Here is a 21,886-nt window from a genome sequence, read left to right on the forward strand (position 1 = left end):
CTTAAAAAAAAAAAAAAAAAAAAGAGACGGCAGCCCAGGTGGCTCAGCAGTGTAGTGCCTGCCTTTGGCTCAGACTGTGATCCTGGAGACCGGGGATCGAGTCCCACATCCGGCTCCCTGCATGGACCCTGCTTCTTCCTCTGCCTGTGTCTCTGCCTCTCTCTGTCTCTCATGAATAAATAAATAAAATATTTTTTTAAAAAAAGAATTGTCTAGGGAAAGGGAATGACATGAAGATAAGTATGGAGCCAAAATGAGTATTCAACATAGAGCCAAAATGAATATTTAACATAGAGTATATAGTCCACATAGGGTAAAGTGTAGGATTCTTCTTGAATGATAGAATATTTGTCTGGGAAATGTTTTATAGCCAAATTGAGGAGGGAGCTTGAATACCAAGTTAGAATATCTAGATTTGACCTTGGTGGAAATGGTACATCACTAAACATCTTCAAGTAGAGAAGTGAAAGACAGCAATGCTTTAATAAGATTAAACTGAGAACATACAGACTTTAAGGGAATTAATGATGACCAGGATGATGAGAGATCAATTAGAAGATCAGAACATTTCTGTGGTTATAACATGGGAAAAATTGAATTTCTCCTGTGTTCTAAAAATTTCTGGGGGAAAAAAATAAGATGTATATTATATAATATACAAAAACTCATTACAACTTTGGCTCTGAAATAATCTATAATATCCCCTCTCACCCAGCCACAATATTCTACTCTTTTAGCTATTACTTTATAATCTCATTTCATCAGCTTATCTACTTCTGATTAGTCTCTTAACCTCTCCATTTTCTCTGAACATATCAGCCTTCCCTGGCCTCATTTCATTTCTGCCCTATGGTCAACACTTGAAATATTCTCTGCACAGTTCCCTCAACCAGAATCAGTGTTGATGTCTACCCTCTTTTCTTAACTCAAGGGGCTGGAGAAGGCCTCACAGCCCAATATTTTACAAAGTAATGGTCTATTATCAGTCACTTAGAAACATCTCAAATGAATACTTCTTATTCTTTAACTTATTTAATGTCAGATAATATTGGTCACTACCTCTCTTCCTGAAATTCTTAAATTGAGAACAATTGCTATTACATATTCTCTTAATATTACCCTAAACATGTACAGTGAGAGTTAGCATTTTCAAATTAAAAATCTTTTTCATCCAATGCTAATGTTAATCTCCTTAATTGTAAAACACCTGATGCTAAACAGAAGATTACTACAGAAATGTTAATATTTTGTTGTAAACTATTCAGTTAGGGTAATAAAGTTCTGATTAAGAAAAAAACAAACAAGCAAAGAGCTGCATATTAGAGACAGCGAAAGTGATCCCTTAGGAAAATGAATGAATATGCCATAAACATCTTCACATCTGTATACTCAATGATGACAAAGCTTTTAAAAATACAATAGAAGTACTCTCTGGACTCTGAAAAATGTTACAACTTAAAAAAATAAACCAGTTTTCCCAAAAAATGTTAAAACATAAATACAAAGATTATCTACATGTGAGTTTACATTTCTGATTATTACTGGCCTTGGATAAAGGTTTTTCTTTAAGAAATGTATTTCATGGGATGCCTGGGTGGCTCAGCAGTTTAGGGCCTGCCTTCAGCCCAGAGCGTGATCCTGAAGTCCCGGAATCGAGTCCCATGTCAGGCTCCCTGCATGGAGCCTGCTTCTCCCTTTGCCTCTTCTCCCTCAGAGTTTGCCAGATCACACTCTGAGCCAAAGGCAGGTCTCTCTCTGCCTCTCTCTCTCTCTCTCTCTCATTAATAAATAAATAAAATCTTTAAAACAAGCAAAAAAATGTATTTCCTTATATATAGTAGTATGAACACTTTAAAATTAAAGAGGAAAAGTATTAGTTACTTTTTAGAATTCTCTTTTCAGCAACTCTCCATATTTGGAAGACTCTCTATAAATAATTTAAATATCAATGAAAAATTTAAGCAAGCTTAAGAGTCCTTTCAAGGCTGTTTTCACAGTCTTTCCTTATTAAGTGATTACAGTCTCTCAAGTAATTTTATTTTTGTCAATTTTTACCTAATATGGAGTCACCTTAAATGTTCTATCATTTTTTAGTAAAAACAAAAACTTCAGAAACATGATGTTCAGATTATGATTCATATTGAAATATATTAGTATAATTAAGCATATAATTTCAGTTATTAAAAGTAATTTTTTAAAAGATTTCATTTATTTATTCATGAGAGACAGAGAGAGAATCAGAGACATAGGCAGAGAGAGAAGTAGGCTAGGCTCTCTGCGGGCAGCCCGATGCGGAACTAGATCCTGGGACTCTGGGATCACGACCTGAGCCAAAGGCAAATGCACAACCACTGAGCCACCCTGGTGCCCCTTAAAAGTAATTTTCATTTTAAATGTTTTTAAATCATTTAAAGCAATATTTTTAGTATTTAAATAACTAGAAGTGTGAAGTGTTCATTGAAAGTGTAAATATTCAATTGACTGTTGAAATAATAATTTAAAATTATAAATATTTCCCAATACAATTCTCTTTCTGGAGAAAAATAAAACATCCTTAAAAGATTAATTATTTTGGTCTTACTGTGATCAATGTGGTCAATCTTGTGACATCACTGTTGAGAAATCTGCAATAGGAAAACAGAAATAGCATTCAGCTGAATCATATTTGAGTAAGTCATTTAGAAGCTAAAGCGTTTGTTTAGCATTTTTGTCTTTCTTAATGCCATAAGTCATATTTAAATGAATCTAAATATGTCAGGAAAAGTACAATTGGTATGATACAAATATATAACACTTGCAGTTTGTTTATAGGTCATTATTTATTATAGCATGATAGATTATGTTTTGTTTATAATCAGTAACACCCCAGGGTTAACATATTAGTAAATAAACCATAGGACATTTGTGTTGCTTATTTGTTTTCAAGTATTTGCTTTCAAATACTAAGAAGAGAATCACAGTATCTTAAATACACTATATACAAGAGAGACAGGTACTATTTATAGATAACTTTTTCTCTACGATCAGATTAGCAGTTCGTCCTATGACTATATTATCAATTTATTATCAATTAATAGGAGAAATGGCCTCATGCTCATACTTATGAGAAGTGACAAAACTATACAGAAGGAAAATGTCATTTGGAAGGAGGTATACACTATAAACCTAAGGGAAGTTATTTAAGTTAAACTATTTCCTGAACTATAGAGAGCTTAGAGTTCTTAACCCTGTAAAATCTAAGCTTTTTGATATTTCTCAATTAATGAGGCATGATTTAAGGTAAATTTTTAAATGTTTCGTGTTAAAAAAAACACAATGTTATGATGTTTTAATATTCATAAAGGGCCTTTGTATATTATTTCATCAACAATTCTTTCAAAGTAGCGGGAAAGAGATATTTCTTATTATACACTCATGGAAAATAGATGCTAGAGAGATGCATGACTTGTCCGAGGACAGAGACCTGAGTTTTCCCTGATTCCTTTCTTATCTCACACCTTCCATCCATTCCATTCTGCCAACATATTACCCTCTGTATCCAAAGACCTGCCTTCAAGAGCATTATGCTCTCAACTTAAGGCAATCAACAGTCTTGTGGGACACCAGACTGGCTCAGTTAGTAGAGCATATGACTCTTAATTTCATGGTTGTGAGTCCAAGCCCCACATTGGGTGTGGACCCTACTTTAAACAAACAAACACACACACAATCTCATGATGATAAAATGTCAATACAAAAAAGCCTTATGAAAGAAGCAATCATACATTGTATAAAACTCTGTAATTCAGAGTTCTAAAAGTTATTAAGATAGTTACATTCAAACAATATTTGTGACTGAATAAAAAATGTTTTATTTTTTATTTATTTTTTGGAAAAAATACAAGGTAATTAAGACTATATAGTTAAAACTGCATACTATATTTAAAGCTCTAAAGCTAATAGCATAAAAGTAGCAAAGGCATTCCTTCATCATGGTAACAATTTTTACACATGGTTCACTGGGTACTTGCAAATGCAAGAAAAAAATATATATAAAATTCAAATGACACTAGATAAAGCCAGATAAATCTTAAAGCTTCGCATAAAAATCCTAAGTGGCTTTTACAAGGAAAGGTAATTCTTTAAAATCATCTTGAAACTAGGAAACGTATTCAAATTACATATATAAAAAGCAATATCACATTTTATGAAAACACAATTCAACTAATATATTGGTTATGTGCTATTTCTCTACAAGTCACCATTTCAGTAAATATGCACAGGGAAAATCTCCACCATATTTATACTTAGAGAACACCTACCAGTGTTAAATTGTGGGATAGGTCAAGATATACAATTATATAAGAAATCTTTCAGTAATTAACATTTACCTATCTTTATTTTTCCTCTTCTTCTGCCCCAAAACAGAAAGCTAGGCTTTAAAAAAAAAAAAAAAAAAAAGATTTGATTTATATACTTGACAGAGAGAGATTGAGAGCACAAGCAGAGGGAGTAGCAGAGGGGGAAGGAGAGGCAGGCTCTCTCTGCAAAGCAGGGAGGGAGCCTGACGCAGGGCTAGATCCCATGACTCTGGGATCATGACCTGAGCAGAAAGCAAATCCTTAACTGACTAAGCCACCCAGGCACCCCAAAAATCTTTATGTAATTGATTTTAACATACTCAAGTCTTAACCTTCACCTGACGACACCACAGAAGTCTCAACACACGCAGAGAAAGGTTATCTATCCCTACCCAGTTTATTGAAAAGATTCAGAAGAATAAATGAACAGAATATCTAATTTTTCTCACCTCAATCTGAATATAGAAGTATATGCTGTTTACCTCTAAAATGTATTTAGGGCAGTCCCGGTGGCTCAGCGGTTTAGCGCCGCCTTCAGTCCAGGACACGATTCTGGAGACCCGGAATCGAGTCCCACATCAGGCTCCCTGCATGGAGCCTGCTTCTCCCTCTGCCTGTGTCTCTGCCTCCCTCTCTCTCTCTCTGTGTCTCTCATGAATAAATAAATAAAATCTTTAAAAAAATAAAAAATAAAAAAATAAAAAAATGTATTAAAATAATAGTCATTAAATATTTAATCATTCATTTATGTATCAGTTTAATGTTTTTGCTGTGTTTGTTCTTTTCGAAGTGTGGCTATACAATAAAAATATTTTTATTATTTAATAAATCTATTTCTATTACACATGAAAAATAATCTCACAGAAACACCTGCTGTGGGTTGAATATCTAACTCTTGGTTTCAGCTCAAATTGTGGTCTCAGTATGATGGGATTGAGCCCTGTGACAGGAGTAAAGTCTACTGAAATTTCTCTCTCCCTCTCCCTCTGTGGCTTCCCCCCATGCTCGCTCTCTCAGTCTAAAATAAATACATAAATCTTAAAAAAAAAGAAAAGAAAAGAAAAAAAAAATAATCTTACAAATCACATGCTACTTCTAGGCCGTTTCAGTGTTGGCAGTCTTGGACTGCAGACATAGGAAGCCTGTTTCTACCACTCTCTTTTTAAAGATTCACAACTACATATATTTTGGTATACATTTTTAAGGTTTAATAAAGACTTCTTAAAATTCTAAACATGCTTCTACCCTCATCTAGCTATTTCAAATCCTGACCATTAATATTTTTAATTAGGGAAATTATTCAATAGAAAAAAAAATCAGGAGGCTTGAGTAGCTCAGTGGTTGAGTGTCTACCTTTGGCTCAGGGTGTGATCCCAAGGTCTTGGGATCCTTGTGTGTCTCGCTCCTTGTGTGTCTCTGCCAATCTTAAAAAAAAAAAAAAAAAAAGAAAAAAAAAAAGAAAAAATCACAGGCCCTAATCAGCAATATTTTTTTTTAGGAGGGAAGAAGAATATACTTGTAAATATTAGAAAACTACTGAGGAAACTGGTAAAAACATAATCTACCACCAATGGAATACTTTATCCAGTGTCAGGCAATGTAACTTTCTGCAATGATTGAAATGCTCAGTATCAGCCGTCCACTATCCAACTCACAGCCAAATGTTGCTATTAAGCAATTTTAATATGGTTACTATGATTAAGCAACTGACTTTTAAACGTTAATTTTAATTATTTTTAATTTAGATTTAAATAGCCACTGGTAGAGAGTGACTACCATATTAGAATTAAACAATTCTGACAGCACACCAGGATCGAACTGTAAATGATTCTCCTAAATATCAAAAATGTTTTTCTCTATTTTTTTTAGAAGTGGGGAAAAAAACCCTCAACTGTGTTGGGTATGGTATGTTCATTTTAGAAAAATCGCTCCAAATTTAGAAAGGAATTATTTTATCTTTGAATAACTTTCAAGTTTATGTCTGGTGGGGAAAAAAAAAAGATTTATTGTATCATCCTTAATGTATCCTAAGATACATGGGAAAAGTCTTGGGTTTTTGAGAATTGAATTATAAGCCTTTTCAGATTGCATTTATATTGCCTATTAAAAAGTTTCAATTTGCCTTAGGGACACCTGAGTGACTCAGTTGGTTGAGAGTTGGACTCTTGGTTTTGGCTCAGATCAAGATCTCATGGGTCATGGGATCCCTGGGTGGCGCAACGGTTTAGCGCCTGCCTTTGGCCCAGAGCGATCCTGGAGACCCGGGATCGAATCCCACGTCGGGCTCCCGGTGCATGGAGCCTGCTTCTCCCTCTGCCTGTGTCTCTGCCTCTCTCTCTCTCTCTCTCTCTCTCATATTCTGTGTGTGTGTGTGTGTGTGTGACTATCATAAATAAATAATAATTAAAAAAAAAAAAAAAAGATCTCATGGGTCATGAGATAGAGCCCTGCATCAGGCTTTGAGCTCAGTGGGAGTCTGATTCTCTTGCCTCTGTCCCCCTCTCCACTCACGTGCTCTCTCTCTCTCAAATAAATAAATACATCTTAAAAGAAAAATAAAAGTTTCAATTTGCTTTAATTTGTTCTGCTGGGTAGAACATCTATCATTAAGACTAAAGCCTATAAATAAAAATTTAAAAAAAAAAAAAAAGGGATCCCTGGGTGGCGCAGCGGTTTAGCGCCTGCCTTTGGCCCAGGGCGCGATCCTGGAGACCCGGGATCGAATCCCACATCGGGCTCCCGGTGCATGGGGCCTGCTTCTCCCTCTGCCTGTGTCTCTGCCTCTCTCTCTCTCTCTCTCTCTCTCTCTGTATGACTATCATAAATAAATAAAAATTAAAAAAAAAAAAGACTAAAGCCTCAATAGAACATAGAAAAAAAAGTAATTTATTTTATTAACAACTTTGATAGCCCATATCTCTCTTAAGAGCCTCTTTTGTTATTAACTGTTTTCCCTTTCTTATAATGTTTTAAGAAAAACAGATGAGCAAACTTTAATAGCAAGACAAAAGTTTTAACTAATTATGTAATATGGTATATATGAAAAAAAACCTGCTATCTCAGCCTAAAGTGAATATAGAAATAGAAGACATTATAGGAATGCCTGGATGACTCAGCGGTTGGGCCCCTGCCTTTGGCTCTGGTCCTGATCCCAGGATCTGAGATCGAGTCCCACATCAGGCTCTCTGCAGGGAGCCTGCTTCTCCTTCTGCCTATGTCTCTGCCTCTCTCTCTGTGTCTCTTAAGAATAAATAAATAAATTTAAAAAAAGACATTATAAACAATAAAACATAAACTTTGTTAAGCAGCTTTCTCAAGCTGGATAGACATCAATCTTACATGCAAATAAAGAAATAAGAATCATCTCCTGATCTGTACAAACACTGGCATCCAGGCTAAAAGTTGTTTTACTGCTTTCATGGGGGAGGACATCCAAAGCCGAAAAAGAAAGTAAAATAGACATTGTTAATAGCTATGGGTTCCAATTCCAAGCCGTATTTTTGGTATATCATACTCACTGAATGCCTCCTGTCCTCAATTTCAACTGTGTCTAAGCAGGGTATATAGTAAAATGTCTGATGTGCTTCTTTCCTTAATGTTCACAGAGAATATGAAGGCAGTACATCTAATTACTCATGCAATAGCACATTAAATCATGCTAAAATACACTGAAATTAATAAAAAGGATGGAACATCCTACCCTTAAAACTGACAGCTGACCGACTACCTGAAATGAAGTGTTCATATAACTTATAGAACTAAAAGAAATAAGGAGTCCTACAGATTCACCAATTCAAAGCCTTCAATTTTTATTTTGACCATTTATAATTTTTTTTATCAAAAAGCATCATCATACCTAGGTTCTATATTGTTGGCACTATTTGCTTTGAAGACCTCATCAGGCTTTCTGGTAGGGTAAGTAGGCCTTTAGTTCAAAACCTGCTGTTGATTAATTCAACACCTGCCTTTAGAAATAACCAGAAGCCCAAACTCAGAAAGTTAGAAAGAGATGACTCTATAGCCTCCCAACAGAAGTGTAAGAATAAGGCAAATTACAGGTTTTCATTTTAAAACTTCTAACTTGGGGCGCCTGGATGGCTCACTCAGTTAAGCAACCAACTCTTTTTTTTTTTAATTTTATTTATTTATTCATAGAGACACACAGAGAGAGAGGGGGGCAGAGGAACAGGCAGAGGGAGAAGCAGGCTCCATGTAGGGAGCCCGATGTGGGACTCGATCCAGGGTCCCCAGGATCACACCCCAGGCTGCAGGCGGCGCTAAACCGCTGCGCCACCAGGGCTGCCCAGCATCCAACTCTTTATTTCAGCTCAGGTCATGATCTCAGAGTCCTCAGATCAAGCCCCAGGTCAGACTCCATATTCAGTTGGGAGTCTGCTTGAGATTCTCTCTCTCCCTCTCCCTTTGTCCCCCCCTCCTGCTCTTTTCCTCTCTCTATAAGTAAATCTTCAAAAAATAATACTAAAATAAAACTTCTGTCATATTACAACCTAGAACAAAGTGAGATCTCCCTTAGGAGAGCTTCCTTAAGTGCTAAACAAAAGCAAAAGCAAAAAAGTATATATAATCTCTTTAAGCCTTAAAGAAATGAATTACCAGGATTTTAACTTTTTATCACCCTCTCCAAGCTTACTACTCTCTTCAACTAAACAACTCATTGTCTGTACTACTAGATCAGGTAAGACCAAATATAAACAAAGATAATTTAAAAGCACTTCTTGTATGGTCAATGATTTCAAATGAATCATTTTCCTCATATGGAATGCTCATCCTTATTATTACGTATGATTGAAACGTCTCTAGAAAAGCCATAATCCCCAAAGGTTAACTCACCAAATTTTTCAACAACTAACATAAGTCTTATTACATGAAATTTAGCTAGAGCTCAATGGTAACTTCATAAAATTTTGCTGATAATAGAAACCATGCAAACAAAGTACAACCAGCTATTAGACTTGGTGAACTATCCTCAAAAAATTTGAGTATATATAAGTTGCATGGTTTCCTCAACTTTACCACCCTATTCTTTCAAAACTAATTAGCACTTCTCAAAAGCTTTACTTACTAGTTCATAGGTTTCTGCCTTAATGCCATAAATGGTCATCCAGTAGAGGAAGAAAGTGGGTCGTACTGCTAATCAGTGTTGAAACATTCCTGGGGTTAATATATACACAATATCCAAAAATGAACTAATCACTTGGGTGAAGTAACATAATGAAGAGTTCCATTTGAGAAAACTTATATGCTGTTTTGACTGTAACTTTTATTTCTCTATGTTCTTTAGGAAATTCAAATCAAATTGTAGCAACACAAAGAGGTAAAGCCGACAGGAATTACTATTAACTAAGTTAAGCACATTATCTGAATATAATTACAGGGAAATTTTAGTATTTATCAAAATCAGAGTCTTAGTCCTACCAATCAATATTTGCCACTCACAAGACTGCCTTAAAAAGGGGGGGGGGGGCGGGGGCAACTAGGTGGCTCAGTGGTTGAGTGTCTGCCTTTGGCTCAGGGTGTGGTCCCGGGGTCCAGGGATCAATTCCCACGTTGGGCTCCCTGCATGGAGCCTGCTTCTCCCTCTGCCTGTGTCTCTGCCTGTCTCTCTCTCTCTGTGTGTCTCATGAATGAATGAATGAATGAATAAATAAATAAATCTTTAAAAAACAAGATTGAAATGAAACTATTCTAATCCAACTTCAAATATCCAATTTACACTATGGCTATTAAGACTCATGAGGCAATTAAACAATGTAACAAGATAAAGGCAAAAAAATTGTTAGATCCAATAACTAAATTTGCCATTACTAATAAAAAAACTAGGTTTCAGATAATATATATTGTTTCCTTTTCTATTAAAAGAACTTTGTGGGGATTCTGGGTTGGCTCAGCGGTTTAGTGCCTGCCTTTGGCCCAGGGCATGATCCTCCGGTCCTGGGATCGAGTCTTGCATCGGGCTCCCTGCGTGGAGCCTGCTTCTCCCTCTACCTGTGTCTCTGCCTCTCTATCTCTCTCTGTGTCTCTCATAAATAAATAAAATCTTAAAAAAAAAATAAAAGAATGTTGTCATGAATATTAAATAATTATTATCACTATTTTTTCTTAGAACCCTTGAATGATTTCATCATAAACAAGAAATCTGGTCTAAAGCTTTCAATAATAAATTACATAACCCTGGTCCTCATTCAGAAATTTGGCAGATAATGGGGATCCTCGGGTGGCTCAGCGGTTTAGCGCCTGCCTTTGGCCCAGGGCGCAATCCTGGAGTCCCAGGATCGAGTCCCATGATGGGCTCCCAGCATGGAGCCTGCTTCTCCCTCCTCCTGTGTCTCTGCCCCTCTCTCTCTCTCTCTCTGTGTGTGTGTCTATCATGATAAATAAATAAATCTTTAAAAAAAAAAAAAAGAATTTTGGCATATACTTATTATAGACCTTAGGCAATCTCTTAGAACTTCAGTTTGCGATACCATAATTATCTACTTTACACTGAGGTTGTGAAGTTTAGTTAATTATGCTTATAAAGTTTTTAGAGGTACACAGATGAAAGAGAAGTATAAGGCATTGATATAATTAATTGCTATGTACTTAGTGAAAAAAATTTCAACTTAAAAACATTTAACAGCAAGAATCTAGATGAATCCTAAAAACATTATACTAAATGAAATAAACTGGTGCTACAGACTGAATGGTTGTGTCCTCTCCCACCCTGCCATAATTCATATGTTGAAATCTAATCCCTAGTGTGATGACACTTGAAAGTGGGATTTGAGGGCTATTGGGTCATGAGAACAGAACACTCCTGAATGGAATTAGTGCCCTTATAAAATAAGAGACCCCAAAGAACTTCCTTGTCCCTTCCACCATGTGAAGTTATAGCAAAAAGACAGCCGTCTATGAACCAGGAAGCAGGCCCTAACCACACACCAAATCTGTCCACACCTTTATCTTGGATGTCCCAACTTCCCAAACTGTGAGAAACAAATTTCTATTGTTTATAAGCCACCTAGTCTATGGTATTTTGTCCAAACAGGACTAAGCCAGCCAGTCACAACAGGACAAACTCAGTATGATTCTTAACATATTGTGATGTAAGGCACTTATTATGAGAGGTACATGAATAGTCAAATTCATAAAACAGTAAGTAAAATGGTGATTTGCCAGGGGCTGGAGGAGGGGAGAACGGGAAGTTCTTGTTTAATGGGTACAGAGTTTCAATTATGGAAGATGCAGAAGTTCAGAAGATGGATGGTGGTGATGGCTGTACAACAGTGTAAATATACTCAATACCACTGAACTATATATATATATTTTTAAGATTTTATTTATTCACTCATGAGAAACACAGAAAGAGAGAGGGGCACAGACACAGGCAGAGGTAGAAGGAGGCTCCATGCAGGGAGCCCAATGTGGGACTCGATCCCTGGACTCCAGGATCATGCCCTGGGCCAAAGGCAGATGCTCAACAGCTGAGCCACTGAGGCGTCCCCACTGAACCATATTCTAAACGTGGCTAAAATATGAAATTTAATGTTATATATATTTCACCACAATAATAAAAAAATTAACAAGTGAAAATCTTATATAAATCACAAACCAACCTTAAATTTTTCTTTCACTAATACACACATTAAAACATTAATCAAATCAAGGGATTCATTTGTTCATTTATTAACTATTAATCAAGAGTTTTCTATGTGGCAGGCATTGTGCTAGACCTGGAAATACGGCAGTGAAAAATGAAATATGGCAGTGAAGACAAAGTCTCTGTCTTCACAGAACCTATACAAAAATTGTGCAGGCCTACAAACAACCAAAAAGTACAAAAATTATAGCCTTTCTCATAGTGAAAAGTACTACAATGAAGGGTAAGGAGATGCAGTGATAGCAAGAAAGGCCCATCTGAGAAGATTACTGCCCAGAGATCAGAATGAAGCAAGAATGAATGTTTCAGGTAGAAAGAATATCAAGTGCTAATGTCCCGAGGTGGAAAGGCTTAGGTGTTTTGAAAAAATGACGAGAAGGTACAGTATTGGTGCACAATAAGTTAGAAGTCAGTGGTAGAAGAACTAGGCACAGAGCACAGAGGACTTGGAAAGCAACAGTAATAGATGGATATCATTCCAGCTGTGCTGAAAGCCATAAGGGATGATTTCATAAAGGAGTGATGTGATCTGATTAAAAAAAAAACAAACAAACACCCTTGTTACTGTATACAGAATAATCCTGGGAATAGGAAAGGAAGAGATTAATCAAACAGTGAGACCAGTTTAGAGAACTGTAGTAATTCAGGCAGAAATGAGGGGACTGTCATGGTAGCCATGTCAATGGTAGAAGTGGTTAGATATTTGCTTGCTGGTGGATTAAGAGAAATAAGCATCAGAGTCCAAAATGACTTCAAGGTTTTCATCGGATCAATTGGGTGAATAAGCTGTCACACACTGAGATAGAGGACAATAGGGAGAAATAGGTTTGGTGGTGGTTGTGATGACAGTATTAAGAATTTGGCTTTAGGGTAGCCCGGGTGGCTCAGCGGTTTAGCGCTGTCTTCAGCCCAGGGCCTGATCCTGGAGACCTGGGCTTGAGTCCCACCATCGGGCTACCCGCATGGAGCCTGCTTCTCCCTCTGCCTGGGTCTCTGCCTCTCTCTCTCTCTCTCTCATGAATAAATAAATAAAATCTTAAAAAAAAAATAATTTGGCTTTGGCAAAGTTAAGTATCCAAATAAAATGTTTCAGGAGAGAGGACATGGTCAACTGTGGCAAAATGTTGCTGGACAATACTTAACCTGAGGGCTAAGAAATGGCCATTGGATTTAGTGAGGTAAATTCACTGGTGCCCATGACAAGATTGTTCTCAGTGGAATGCTGAAGACAAAGGCATGAATAGGATAAGTAAAGCAAAGAAAGTGTGATGAGGCCGTAGAGGTGGCATATATGGACAACTCTTTGAAGGAGTTTCTGGTTTCACTCTAAAGGACTGTACAGAAATGGTACTACAGCTAAAAGGGGATGTAGAGTCTTGAAATATTTTTGTATTAAAATGAGGGAACAGAACAGCATGTATATATGATGAGATGATGTAGAGAAAAAAAAAGGATGATGATGGAGAAAATTACAGAAGCAAAATCAATGATTACTAAGCATCTAATAAATGCATAAATCTGTCCTTGCTGCTAGAAATGCAAAGATAATAAATATAAGACATGTAATTAATTTAAGGGTTATAAGGAAATTATATTGAAAATCATAGGGGAAAAATATTATATATATATAATTAGGTTAAAAATCCCTTAGAAAGAGTATTACTTTATAATAAAGGCTGTCATGTTAAAAAGATTTTGCAAAGCAATGTTGATGTATTTTATGATGTGACAGCAATGTCCTTCTAAGCTATACACATGCAGCTGCACAGTGTAAAAATAATGCCATACACAGCTTTTATTTGATTATGCACACTAGGGCTTAAATAGGATCAACATTAGATAAAAGAGTAAAGCTAGCAATTTTTAAAAGCATCTCCACTGTATTTTCCTTTTTCCCTCCACTGTATTGACCCATTTCCACTTTTGGATTTCCAGCACCATCTCTTCTCCACTCATCACTTTACTCAAAACAGAAAGCAATTGACATATCAATTATTTACACAAACCTTCATCATTTCCAGAGTTCCCTTCTCTCTGCTTATTAATTACTTTCTACAATGTTTCCCTGCCTCCTAAACAAAGTTAAGAATTATACAGTTATTAACAGGTGATGGGGATTAAGGAATACACTTGTGATCAACATCGGGTGTTGTACGGGAGTGTTGAATCACTATATTGTACACTTGAAACTAATATTACACTGTATGTTAACTAATTGGAATTTAAATAAAAATGCCACAAGAATTAAATAGTTATATAAAAATCTGAACACTATAAAGACAAGTGATTACATATTAGTGTAAATTAATTTAGTTATGTTACTCAAACACATTTGCATTTTAAGCTTTTTTCCCTCTAAGACTCTTTATTTCTTGTATATTTTTTTAGATTTATTTATTTGAGTGAGAGAGCATGTGTGTGTGCATGCTTATACTTGCATGCAGTAGGAAGGGCCAGAGAGAGTTCCCAGGCAGACTCCATGCTGAGCTCGAAGCCCAGCTCAGAGCTCGATCTCACAACCCAGAGGTTACAACCTGAGCCAAAACCAAGAGTCAGGCACTCAACCAACTATTCCACCCAGGTGCCTCAATTCCTTGTGTATTTTTATACTCTGTCCTGTTCTAAAATAAGATATGAAGTAATACATTTAGGTACATAATACACAAATTAAAATTAGAAATTGAGAGCAAAAAAAATAACATTAGGCCAAGAATAAAGTTAGTTTCAAAATGCATGCCATGGGATGCCTGGGTGGCTCAGCAGTTGAGCATCTGCTTTTGGCTCAAGACATGATTCTGGAGTCTCAGGATCAAGTCCCGCATGCATGGATAAAGTCCCGCTCCCTGCATGGAGCCTGCTTCTCTCTCTGCCTATGTCTCTGCCTCTTTTTCTCTCTCTGCGTGTCTCTCACAAATAAATAAATAAATAAAATCTTTAAAAGAAAATGCATGCCACAAAGCCCTGTAACCCTTGTAACAGGGGCGACCCAAGATAGGTTTCCTGATAATCAATGCGAAGAAGTGACTGCCATATGCAGCTTTTGTTGATTTAGGTTATTCACAGTACTCATAAAGTTAAATCATTTTTTTGAAGGAAGAAAGCTTGCTGAGACCTGAGGAAAGTCTTTCTATGGAGTTGTCAAAAAGATTCTAGCAATAAATAAAGTAATCAGTTTTGAACAGCTATTTCTTTAACATTCCTCAGAGACCGGCCAATGGCATAATACTTAAGAGCATTTCAGCAGCTAAATAGAGTTCAAGAATGTCACATATAACTTTACTTCTAGGAAAAGATGTGAACATTCCAGAGAAGTATTCTACCTACTTCAGGCATTCCTCCCCAAAATATGTTAGAAATCAAAATGGATTTTAAAATTGAGATAAATACACGATTACATAAAATTCACAATTTTAAAGTGTACAATTCAGTGGTTTTAGTATATTCACAATGTTGAGAAACTGTTTAATTCCAGAACACTTTCATCATCCCAAAGAGAAAAATCATGCCAATTAAGTAGTCATTTCCCATTCTCCTCCAGACTCTCCCTCCCCGCCCCTAGCAATCCCTAATTTATTTTCCGTCTCCGTGAATTTGCCTATTCTGGACACTTTCACATATATGGAATCATAATATGTGACGTTTTCTGTGTGGCTTCCTTCACTTAGTATACTGTTTTCAAGGCTCATCCATACTATAGCATATATTAGTATTTCATTCTCTTTTAAACAGATGAATAATATTCAATTATATGCACATCTTATCCAACCATTGGTTAATAGACATTTAGTTGTTTCCACCTTTTGGTCCTTATGAATAACACTATAAACATTCATATACAAATTTTTGTGTGGACGTAAAGTTTCAGTTCTCTTAGATATACATACCTAAGAACAGGAATTTTGAGTCATATGGTAATTCTATATTTAACTTATTGAGTAACTGCCAAACTGTTTTCCAACATGGGTGTAGCACTTTACATTCCCACAAGTAGTATATGAGATACCCAAGTTTTCATACCTTTGCCAACAATTGTTATTTTCCATTTTTTTAATACTCATCCCAGTGGGTCTGAAGTATTATCTCATTATGGTTTTGCTCTGCGTTTCCTGATGGCTAATGATATTGAGCACTTTGTCATGTGCTTATTGCCATTTGTATATCTTCTTTGGAGAAATGTTTAAATCCTCTGCCCCTTCTTTGAGTTACTTATCATTTTGTTGTAAAGTTTAGTTCACAATGAATTTTTAAAGATTCTCATCTATTATGAGTTCTGATTAGGAGTGACAAAATAAATTATAATTTGTGTAAATGATGTAAGATCAAAACTATTTTGAGGCAGAAAACACATCTCCATGTTGTATGGATCTATTGTATAATGCTAACCAATATCAATACAAATTCTTGCACTGCCTGTGAATTTTCTTCCTCCTCACTATCAAATGTGTTGCCTATTTAATGAACAGTTGGTATCCATAAAGAGGCATATTGTTTTAACATTTCAACAAAAACTGGCAATTGTCAAATAATCAGAAAAAAAAGGTGGATATTAAAACAGCTTGAAGCATTTCAAAAGAAACTAACAAATGGATTACAGCTTGAGGAAGTAAAGTATATAATACCTGCATGCTCATTGACTTCTTCATGCAGGTTGAAAAGCTTTAAAAAAAAACTTTAGAAGTCTCATTTGAAGCTTTAAAGGCAATGCTAGTTTGACTCTTTCAATAGCAAAGATATGGAATACTCTGGTCTGAATAAGCAACATTTTTCTTTAAAGTTCTAGGAATATAAGATACTGATCATCAAGCTAGTTAACCGGATATAATCAGCAGCTTAAATTCATGCTAAAAAAGATGGTGAAAAGAACATTTGTGAGTTTCTGAAGAATGTGATCCTTAAGAGAATTTGAAACAAAACAAAACAAAAAAAAAACTGAATTTACTGGGAGAAGAGGACAAGATCATGAAGAGTTGTTAATAAGTTTAATCACTTGAATAAGTTTTATTATATATAATTTTAGTTCACCACTGCCATAGCGAATGAATTTTATCATACCATTTACTATTCTTTTCCTTGTGTTAGGTTTTCTATGACCTACCCTCTAACATTATTTGGCATGATCTCTGCTCTACCTAGTGATGCGCAGGCAGCATTTATCAAGTAACAATTAATGTATGCCATCTACTCCAGAACAAATCATGCCTTGATTTAAATTTCAATCGATATTTGTGATATTATCACAGTGATATACAGTATTACATATTAATGCTACCCAGTCTGTTCTCAAAACAATGCATAAAGATTTAAATTTAAAGATGATTCTTATTTTGGGGGCACCTGGATGGTTCAGCGTTTGAGTGTCTGTCTTCGGCTCAGGTCATGTTCCCAGGGTCCTGGGATTGAATCCCACATCGGGCTCCCCACAGGGAACCTGCTTCTCCCTGTACCTATGTCTCTGCCTCTCTGTCTCTCTCATGAATAAGTAAATAATTTTTTTTTAAAAAAAGATTTTTATTCTCAAACTGCTAGTGAATTAAATAAGCATAAAAGCTGGAACATTTCAAAGAGAATAGCTGCCTTTAGTTTCTAAATAAACTGTGAAGCGAGCTATTCAGGATGAAATAATGATTGTTTTTGCAGCAACCCAAGAATAACCAACATACAGCAAAATGTGCAGGCTGTGTTCTCCCTTTTCTTATCATATACCTAAACAAAACAAGTAAAGAAGTTTACTACACAAAAACAGATTTAGTGCTGAACTTATGTAATTATCCATTTAATCAGCAAGTTTTCTCATATTAAGAGGAAATAGTATAAAAAGATGCAAATGTTTGCTTCCTTTTTAAAGTTGGTAGATTGAGAATTTTTTAAAGCAAAAACATGTTAAAAAAAAAACCTTAAAATTTCTCATGGTAAAAAATATATTTTGGGGACACCTGGGTGGCTCGGTTGGTTAAGCATCTACATTCAACTCAGGTCATGATCCCAGGGTCCTGGAATTGAGTCCTGCATCAGGCTCCCTGTTCAGTAGGGAATCTGCTTCTCCCCCTATGTGTCTGCACATCTCTCTCTCTCTCTCTCGTGAATAAATAAATAAAATCTTAAAAAAAAAAAAAAAAAAAAGAAGGGATCCCTGGGTGGCGCAGCGGTTTGGCGCCTGCCTTTGGCCTAGGGCGCGATCCTGGAGACCCGGGATCGAATCCCACATCGGGCTCCCGGTGCATGGAGCCTGCTTCTCCCTCTGCCTGTGTCTCTGCCTCTCTCTCTCTCTCTGTGTGACTATCATAAAAAAAAAAAAAAAAAAAAAAAAAAAAAGAATATGGACAATATCATTCCAGTGTTTTAAATGTGATTTCACTGTATAGTTGAGTGCAAGAGATAAAAAAGTAGAGTAATACTTGATTTGAAAGGCTCTCTAATATATCACCCTGAGGGGAAAGTGATCTCATTTTGAATGAACTTTTCCTGTCATTTCTAGCCCCAGGACACTTTTTACCCTTCTCTCTCTGCCTTCTCTTCTTTTGTCTAGAGAAAAGCAACTTCTATCAGAAACCCTTTTCTAACCTCTGGCATCTGCCCTCCAACCCCAATGCCAACTTTTAGCACTCCTTGCAGCCTGGATAAGTGCTGATCTTAATACCCCATCAGATACTGTGCATATCTCTTTCACTAATTAATTTATCTCAAATGACTGAGATCTTTTTATTGTTTCCTTTACTAGATACCAATTTTCATAAAAGCAATGATTATGTCTCATATATAACAGATGCTTGTGATATAATAAAAAAGTATTTAGTCTTTATCCCTGGTTCCTAACACAGAGCTCCAAAAAGTTCTGAAATTTAAAGATTTTCGTTATTTTATTTTATTTGAGAAAGAGAGACAGAGAGCAGGGGGAGGGGCACAGAGAGAAGGTGGAGAGAATCCCAAACAGACTCTCCACCCAGCCCCAAAGCCCAGATATAGGGCTCAATCCCACCACCCTGAGATCATAACCTGAACCAAAACAGACAGTAAGACACTCAACCGACTGAGCCACCCAGGGACCCCAAAAGTTCTAGAATTTGAATTTACTACCTCTTGGGCGCCTGAGTGGTGCAGTTAAGCATCCAACCCTCGGTTTCAGCTCAGGTCATAATCTCAGGTTTGTGAATGGAGCCCTGTGTCAGGCTCTACACTTAGTGTGGAATCTGCTTAAGAGTCTCTCTCCCTCTCTTTCTGTCCTTCCCATCCCCCACCGTCCACTCTCTCACTCTAAAATAAATAATGAAATTATATAAAAATATATTTATTAAAAGCCTTTAAAACTCAATTTGTTGAAAATCAGTTACATTTTTAAATGAGCAAAGGATTTTAATAAAAATTTATCTAAAGAAGATATAGAAATGAATGATAAACACATTAAAAGATGCTCAACAACACCAGCCATTGGGAAAATGCGAATCCAAAACACAGTAAGATACACTTCAGACCCCGTAAAATAGCTAAAGTGAAAAAGAGAAAAAATAACAAGTGTTGATGAAGATATCGAGAAACTGGAGCCTTTGAACACTGCATTATATAATGTTACAGCCACTTTGAAAAATATGTAACAGTTCTGCAATAAGTTAAACTGAGTTACCTAGTCACCCAGCAATTCCTCTCCTAGTATATACCCAAGAGAACTGAAAACATATATCACATAAAAATCGACATGTTGGGGATCCCTGGGTGGCTCAGCTGTTTAGCGCCTGCCTTCAGCCCAGGGTATGATCCTGGAGTCCCAGGATTGAGTCCCAGATTGGGCTCCCTGCATGGGCTCCCAGATTGGGCTCCCAGATTGGGCTCCCTGCTCCCTGCTTCTCTCTCTGCCTGTGTCTCTGCCTCTCTCTCTCTCTCTCTCTCTGTGTCCCTCATGAATAAATAAATAAAATCTTAAAAAAAAAATTGACATGTATTTTGTACATGAATGGCCATAGCAGCATTTTTCTTAAGTATTTAATATTCATAATTATTCAAATATCCATCCCTGATAAATGGATAAACAAAATGTGGCATACCCCTGCAATGAAAGATGATTCAGCAGTAACACGAAAGGAAGTACTAATACATGCTACGACATGAGTGAACCTAAAAGAAAACATTATGTTACATGAAAGAACCAATCACAAAATGGGAAGGACAGAAAGAAGCAACTTTATCACATATTGTAAGGTTCCATTTATATGAAATTTCCAGGATAGTAAATTACTAGTTTCTAGGGTCCATAAGAGTAGGAAACCTGTAAATTACTGGTTTCTAGAGGTCAGAGAAGTGGGAAGTAGAGAGTGACCTCTAGTTTATATATGGGATTTCTTCATGAAGTCCTAATATTACATAGTGGTGATGGTTATACAATTCTGTGAATATATATTAAAAGTCACTGATTTGTATCATATATTTACTTTTAAAAGGGTACATTTTATAGATGAATTATGTATCAATAAACTTAGTAAAAAAAAAAAAAAAACAGTTAAGAGACTGGTAGGAGATACTACAAAGCCCCAACATAGGTCCTAAAAGAAGTGGAGGAAATAATAAAGAAGCAATATTTGAAGAATCAACAAGTGAGTGTTTGTTAGAATTAAGGAAAGAATTCATTTCTCAGATTCAAAGTATATTTTGTGTCCAAAGAAGGACAAATAAAAATATATTCACATCTATACCCATCACCTAGATGTGGAACTTTAGGGTAGGATAAAAAGAAATCACAAAAAATGTCAAAGAGAGAAAGACATGTTATCTCATAAGGAATACTGACAGACCATTGCTCAGCAACAAAAGAAACCAAAACACAATGAAGTAATAGCTCCAAAACTGAAACTGAGAAAGTCTATATAAAATGTAACCATTCCTTAAAGATTATTTTTTTCTTACTTAGGGGAAGGTAATTTTAATTGCAGATGCTGTTTCTTTCTTGATTATTCATTTACTAAGGTTTATAAAAATGCAGAAGCAATTTTGATACTTTATGTTTATCTAGGAAATTATGTATTTTACATAAGATTTCAAATTTCACATAAAGTTTTTCATTTTATTTTGTTACTTTCTTTAGATGCCTGTGATTTTAGTATTTTTATGTCTTCATAATTCTTGATGGAAGCAACCCCTTGTTATTAATTTCTGTAGTCTTGATAATATATCTTACTTTGATATACTTAGTCTGAAATTAATGAAATTAATCCAACTTTCTTTTATTTATAGAGTATATCTTTTATATTCTTTTACTTTATTCTATGTCTTTATATTTAAAAGGGGTTTTTCTTTTAAATAGCATATAGTTGGCGCTTGCATTTTTGTCCAATCTGACAATCTTTCTCTTAATTGAAGTATTTAGGTTATGTACATTAAATATAATTATTAATAACACTGTATAAATCTACTATCATGTTGTTTTTTTATTAGTATTTTTTTCTTTTCCCTCTCGACCTGTTTTCTTTTAGATTAAGTATTTATTTATTTATTATGGAAAAGAGAGAAGATAAAGAGGAAAAGACTCATTTTATGAAGCTAGATTAATTTTGAAAGTAAAACCGAACCAATTTCAGTTGCAAAATCTTAAATAAACCGGTAAATCAAATCTAGCAGAATACTAAAATACTATTAATAAATCATGACTAAGCACTTTTTCTAAAGATTTATTTATTTGAGAAACAGAGTGTGCACAAGCATGCAGAAAGGGGAGGTGCATCGGGGTGCTCAGAGGGAAAGGGAGAGAGAGAATCAGGAGAGAGAAAATCTTAGCAGATTCCACACCTCCTGCGGAGTCTGTTGTGGAGCTTGATCCCTGGCCCTGAGATCATCACCTGAGCCGTAATTAAGAGTCAGATTCTTAAATGACTGAGCCACATAGTGTCTCTAAGCAGTTTCT

The 21,886-nt window shown here is 35.7% G+C and overlaps 1 protein-coding gene across 16 annotated transcripts in view; it reads right to left on the reverse strand.

Moving 5' to 3' along the window:
• The window catches only part of BAZ2B (bromodomain adjacent to zinc finger domain 2B), a 293,190-nt gene that overhangs the window by 218,735 nt on the left and 52,569 nt on the right, over positions 1–21,886 (reverse strand). For 15 of the 16 annotated variants that reach the window (XM_038584612.1, XM_038584610.1, XM_038584604.1 and 12 more), the window contains exon 1: positions 2,582–2,627. The gene's annotated coding sequence lies outside the window, so the exon portion shown is untranslated. Of the gene's footprint in view, positions 1–2,581; positions 2,628–21,886 lie in introns of those variants that run through there. The other variant, XM_038584598.1, reaches the window with a different exon arrangement.

The sequence above is a fragment of the Canis lupus genome, chromosome 36 (assembly GCF_011100685.1).
Source record: "Canis lupus familiaris isolate Mischka breed German Shepherd chromosome 36, alternate assembly UU_Cfam_GSD_1.0, whole genome shotgun sequence".
Classification (NCBI taxonomy): Eukaryota; Metazoa; Chordata; class Mammalia; order Carnivora; family Canidae; genus Canis; species Canis lupus.